Source organism: Pleurodeles waltl, chromosome 6, assembly GCF_031143425.1.
Source record: "Pleurodeles waltl isolate 20211129_DDA chromosome 6, aPleWal1.hap1.20221129, whole genome shotgun sequence".
NCBI classification, from domain to species: domain Eukaryota; kingdom Metazoa; phylum Chordata; class Amphibia; order Caudata; family Salamandridae; genus Pleurodeles; species Pleurodeles waltl.
This window is the reverse complement of record NC_090445.1, coordinates 230246493-230252492: the sequence shown is the minus strand read 5'-3', so window position 1 is coordinate 230252492 and position 6000 is coordinate 230246493. Positions and strand designations below refer to the sequence as shown.

General features: G+C 47.5%; 1 protein-coding gene across 1 annotated transcript in view; it reads left to right on the top strand.

Annotated features, from left to right (window-relative positions):
* Positions 1-5542: 5542 nt before the first annotated feature.
* The window catches only part of MAP3K14 (mitogen-activated protein kinase kinase kinase 14), a 110245-nt gene continuing 109787 nt past the window's right edge, over positions 5543-6000 (top strand). Inside the window, exon 1 of the mRNA XM_069237969.1 lies at positions 5543-5651. The gene's annotated coding sequence lies outside the window, so the exon portion shown is untranslated. The remainder of the gene's footprint in view (positions 5652-6000) is intronic.

Genomic DNA, 6000 nt, shown 5'->3' with positions numbered 1-6000 from the left:
CAGCTCCACTCCTCTCTACAACACTCTACTCTACACAACTCCCCCTACGCCACTTTGCTCCACTCTGTGCTACTCCCCTCACTTTATGACACACTATTCCACCGTATGCCTCTCCACCCTACAACACTCTCTGCCGCTTCACCCTATGCCTCTACACTCCACGAAATTCCACTCAACGACACTCCACTCCATGCCATTAATGCACACATGCCAATAGCATACATACCAATAGATTTGATTCAGGTGGAAAACTCCTGATTTTTTTAAAGCCAAAAATGGCTTCGTTTTGGTTGTTTTCTTTCTGAAATTACCTCTTCAATAGAAGTCAACAAGGGAAATGCATTCTCCGATTATTTTTTTTATATCTCACACTTCTCTCTTGTAAAATGTTGGCATGTGTGCAATATACCTGATTCAGGTGGGAGACCCCCGATTTCTGAAGTCTTTGTCCTTCCTGTGACACAAATGGCTTTATTTTAGCTCTCTCCCACTGGAAATTGTCTCTTCTTCAATAGAAGTCCATGAGGGAAATGCATTCTCCTGATTATGTTTTTTAATCTCCCACTTTCTTCTTCTAAAATGTAGACATGTATGCTAACATTTAACTATGCTGCACATCAGCCACACTTGTGTACAGCATTACTAATACACATTGACAAAGCCAATGGCTCTGGTATAGGTGAGACCAGTTGGTTTTGCCAGTGCTTTTTTATCAAACAAGGGAATGTGGGAGCTGGGCTACTAAGCAAAACGTAATCTCCCGATGCACAAGTCATTTTTTATGTCTCAAACAGACATGTTGTAGTCAATATGTGGGCTTCAGCCCACCTGTAGGCTTCCCATTTGCTGGCTCCATCGTTGCTCTCATATTTTTTCTCCCTATATGCCCATGGCATGTCCATCGTATGTCTGCATCATGCCTCTTCCTGTGTTTAGCCCTCCTCACGAGCATGGACCAATTACTACTATCCATCAACTGCTCACATTTTAGAAACTGTTTTAGGAACTTATTTTTTTTGTTTTTGAGCACTTCACAGGAGCGCTAGTGTTTTCACTCACTCAAGCTATGTTTCTGTAAACAGGCTTGTAAATCTTGTTCTTATCTTGTCACATTTGCTGTGCATTCAGAGACAGCTATCAAATGTCAGATGCTTTTTTCAGAGGAAGCCTGTTTACTTTTCTTTCTCTGACTTCAGAGTGAGAGGATTTTTTTTGTTAATGTCCCGCTGTTGCTTGCCTGCCCCCCCAAGCTCCTCTCGCTTTACTGCTTGACAGCGATCACACCCCCTCCCTTACTGCTGCTTGCCCTCTCCATCCATCATTGCTTGTTATAATGTGGAGGCAGTATTGAAACCTCATAAACCTGGAAAGAATGCGCCTGCGTCTTTTGACGCATTGACTTGCACATATTAACAGGGTCATGTCTCCTGTCTTCCGATGAACGGCGCACCATTAATACATAAATTCATCTCAGAGTATCATGATTTGAGATGATCAACATTTTTTCCTTGAATGCCAGTTTCAGGCTTGTGTGTGTTGTGCTCTGTTGTGAACATCTGGCAGCTATTTATAATTGTTTGATTACATTTGAGCGGTGCTTTCCAGAGGCAGAGCCTACATATTTCAGTGAAGTAGGGAAACAGCAACCATTGGCCTTGTATGAGAAACTTTGCACAGGTAAGCATTTTCCCACCAACACCCCACCCTCCCGATGTCCATGTTGCCTTTTCTCTCCCACCCGCACTCTCCCATTGTGTGTGTTGCCTCTTCCCTTCCACCCCACACACTCCTGTTGCCTATGCTGCCCCCTCCCCTGCCTGTCATATAAAAAAACCACTATGACATGGCCAGTGCTGGTCGCATCATAGTGCATTTTTTAGCTTCCCCTTCTGTCTTTTTTCCATGACGACTTTTCTTGTCACCTTTCTCGCTTCCTGTCATTCCACACCCCTCTTACTCTTCCTCCCAAACCTCTTCCAAGAACTGTCTTTACCCCGTCTTCTTTACTTTTCTTTTGTTCTTTCTCATCATGCTGCCCCTCGCCCCTCTTCTCCCCTTGACCCCGCCCACTTTTCATCTGACATTTCTCACCCGTGATGTGGCTCTTAATAGGAGTCAACTTTTTCAGTTCAACCACAGCTCAGCCGGTAGCGCCAAGAGGCCTTTTCGAAGCTGATAGAGCGATCAATGAAAGTGTTAAAAGTAACATAACATTCTTTATCTTTTTTCCAATTTTTGTACAATTTCTTTCACCTCCTCTGTCCGCATTTCATGTCCCCTTGGTCTTCTAGATCTCCTCTCTACCCAACACCGCCCATCTCTCCTTCATTTACACCTCACTTCTTCTACTCCCGGACCCTTGACTCCTCTCCATCACCCGTTATGTCACCCTCCTTTCTCCTCTCACCTTTCCATTTTCTTCTCTAGTTACCACCCAGTCTTAAACCTCCTCCACTTCTTTTCTATTAATGTACTTTTGCCTTCCACCACTTCTGCTATCATTGTCCCTTCCTACTCCTCTACTGTCGCCCTCACGCCTTCTTCCACTTGCGACCTGTCCTGTCATTTCCTGTGTTTTTTCTTCCTTCCCTTTCAGCTCCTGCACCTAGCTCTTTGCTTTCCTTTGCCCTGATGTTCTCTTCCCTCTCCGTTCTCGTAACCTGCAGTAGGTCTGTCCCCTCTCCCCACACTACTCTTTCTTTTCAATGTTTTCCTATCTCGCTTACCATCCCTCCTTCTCCTTCACTACTCTCCAATCTCCCTCCTGAATTATCCAACCTCATGCTACCCATCGACCCTCCTCTCTCACCCCTTTTCCCCAGTGTCATCTTTTAAGAAAGTTCCCATATTTTCCTCTCGCCCTTTCACCACCACTACCCCGTACCTACCTCTTCCTTCCCTCCATAACCCTCACTCACCTTCTCTCGCCACTCTATCAGCCCACTTCCCTCCTTTCCTACTCACTCCTAGTGGCGGGCGGCAGCTTTAGGAGTGAGGGGGGGCGGGCGGGCGGGAAGCACACACACACTCATTCTTTCACACACACATGCATGCACGCACGCACGCACATCCATTAACAACACTCATAACATTCAAACATGCACGCACACACCAAACAATCATTTTAAAAGATCACACACACACTTATTCTTTCACACACACACACGCACGCACATCCATTAACAACACTCTTAACATTCAAACATGCGCACATGCAACAAACATTAGTTTTAAAAGATCACACACACACTCATTCTTTCACACACACACGCACATCCATTAACAACACTCATAACATTCAAACATGCAAGCACGCACCCAAAAATCATTTTAAAAGATTGATATCACACACACACTTACCTTCAGCCTCGAGGTCCCAGGAGGGTTGGGACTGCTGCCTTCCCTCATTGGCTGACATGAGGTCAGCCAATGAGGGAAGGTAGCAGTCCCAGCCTTGTCACAGAGTGGGATGGGGTCAGTGAGACTGCTGACCCCCACCCCACTCTTTGACGAGGTGTCACTGATTGACCCTCGCCCTGGGCACTTCAGGGCATAAACCTGAAGCACCCATGTCGAAGTCAATGGGTAACGCTTTTCTCGTCAGCCAGGGGAGGGCCTTGAGGCACCTTTCCTGAGCCGAGGAGGTCACGCCCATAGGAGCTGTGACCTCCTCGGCCCAGCAAAGTTCAGCTCAGGCAGCCAGGAAACTGCACAAATCGCGCATGTCTTCTCCTGACTGCCTGACCTGAACATGAAGAGTGTGTGTCAGGCTGACCTTTGTTCAGCCTGACACACTCTCTTCATGAGGGGCAAAAGGTGGGGGGTGTGGCCCCTCCACCGTAAAGGACGGGCTTCGCCTGCTCACTCCTCTATCTTTTCCACTTATCCCATCGCCTGCCTACCTCTGCTCTCCATCAGAATCCTTCTTCACTTCACTACTCTTCACTCACAAACTCAGCTGCCCTCTGTCTTCTTTCTCAACCTAACCCTTTTCTCATTCACCTCCCTCTTCCATCTCCACTATCTCCCATTTACTGTCTTAACTCCCCTTCTTCATTTTGTCTTTTCCATCTGCCCTCTACATCACTCTCCTGCTTCCCTATCCACCAGCAGCGGCTGCTGCCAGGAAGGGGTGAGTGGGGTGGGGGGGGGGGGGGGGGGGGGACAGCACGCGGAGCAGGGGGCACGGGGTGTTAAAAAAATAATAATAAACGTGCCTGCCACCTCGGTGGTTGGTCGCTCTTGCCGCCTCGATTCTTCTTCACTTCTTCCTGCCCTCCCCACCCAATCCTGATGCTTCATTAATGCTGTTATCAGCATGAGACAAGTGCCGGGATTGGTCTGAGCGGGCAGCAATGCCGCTCAGGGAGGGAGTGGGAGCTTGCGCTTGGTTTCTTCGCCCAGCTGTGCCTCAGCCGGCCAAACTCTCATGCGCACTTAGAAGTGCACATACCAATCCTCCCTGGTGGCATCAGGGTGGCTGGCCCCACCCTAACTAATGCAGAATAATAAAGTGATAATAAAAATACTTTCATTATTACTTTATTTTTCTGCTTTCAGCAGTGGGGCCATGCTCCTATGCCATAGCGGAGGGGCCGCCCCTGCAATCCATTACTATCTTCCTCTATACTTCCCCCTTTGCTCCTCTCACTTTTCTGTCTCCTCATGTCTACCCTCCTCTTTTCACTCACTTCCTCTTGTATTCATGATCTCTCATTTTTCACCCTGTCTTCCTTCCTCTTCTCCACGCTGTCCATTTTACCTCTCTCCACCCATCTCCCCTTCCTCCCCCTTCTACTAATTTTCTTCTTATTCTAACCCTTCAATTCCCCTTCCCCCCTTCATGTCTTTTGCTACCCACCTCTCACCTGAACATTACCTCTTGCCTCAACTAATTTCTACACTGTTTCTTTTTTCATTTGCAATTCCATTCAACCCCTACTCTCCCTTCTACACCTTTCCCCCACCCCCAACTGTAACTCTTTCCTGACTTCATTCTCTCTTCTCACCCACATTGCACTTTTCTACTTTTCTCCTCTCCTACTTCCTTCAGTTTTCCCTCTCCACTCTCCTTTCCCCTTTCTTCTCATATAGATAGACTCTTTGATTGTGCCGTGCTTTGGCCTGTGATTTAGTTTCGGCTGTAAAGGGACGCTCCAGGCAGAGTGCTAAAATACTCTAGCATTGACGAAGACAATAGCCCTCGCTTGGCCGAGAACTATTGGCTTTGCCAATGCTTGCTTTTACCTAGATCATGCAATACAGCCTTTGCTAATTAATCCAATCTCTGGTAATCAAAAAAGCATGTATTTCCCTTTCGGGTCGTTTTAGAAATAAAACCTTTTTCGTGTAGCCTAAGTTAAGTCATAAAAACTTCGAGGGGCGTGAGCGAGTGGGGCGAGACATCAAAGCGCATGCCCAGTAAAGTTCCTCCGAGGCGATGGACTTTCTGGCAGCCCCGCCCTCTTCTCGGAAACCACAGCTCTTCCTGACCAATGACAAGAGAAGGATCTTACGTCACCTGGCTTGTCCGAACCGAGTGCACAACAGGAGAGGATCGCAGAAACACCCGAGGACAACAGGCTCTGTATAAGGAAAGGGCAAGGAAAACGAGGAGTCTTGGAGAGCTGAAGCGAGCTGTGGCTAACAAGGTGAGGGGAGGGTCTCTAGTAGCGGAGGCATGTGTCTACTTGTTAATCGAATAGTTATGACTGGACTACTTGCATCAGAGGAGCAAACCTATATCCCTTAAAGACTGAAGTGTGCAACCCTAGGTTCTGAAGAGGCGCAATTTATTGCATCATAGTGTTTCTGTCATAAGCGTCCCCCTTGGAGTACTACCAGTTCCCTTTCCGCCTTTTACGTGGCCCCGCCCCTGAGATTTGTATATAACCCCATGTAATTAGGCAGTATTAGCCCCGCCCTCTCGCTGGTGACGTGCGCTTAAATCAGCGTCTGACGCCAAGCATCTGCTAGCACCGTGTTTGAAAACATAATCTG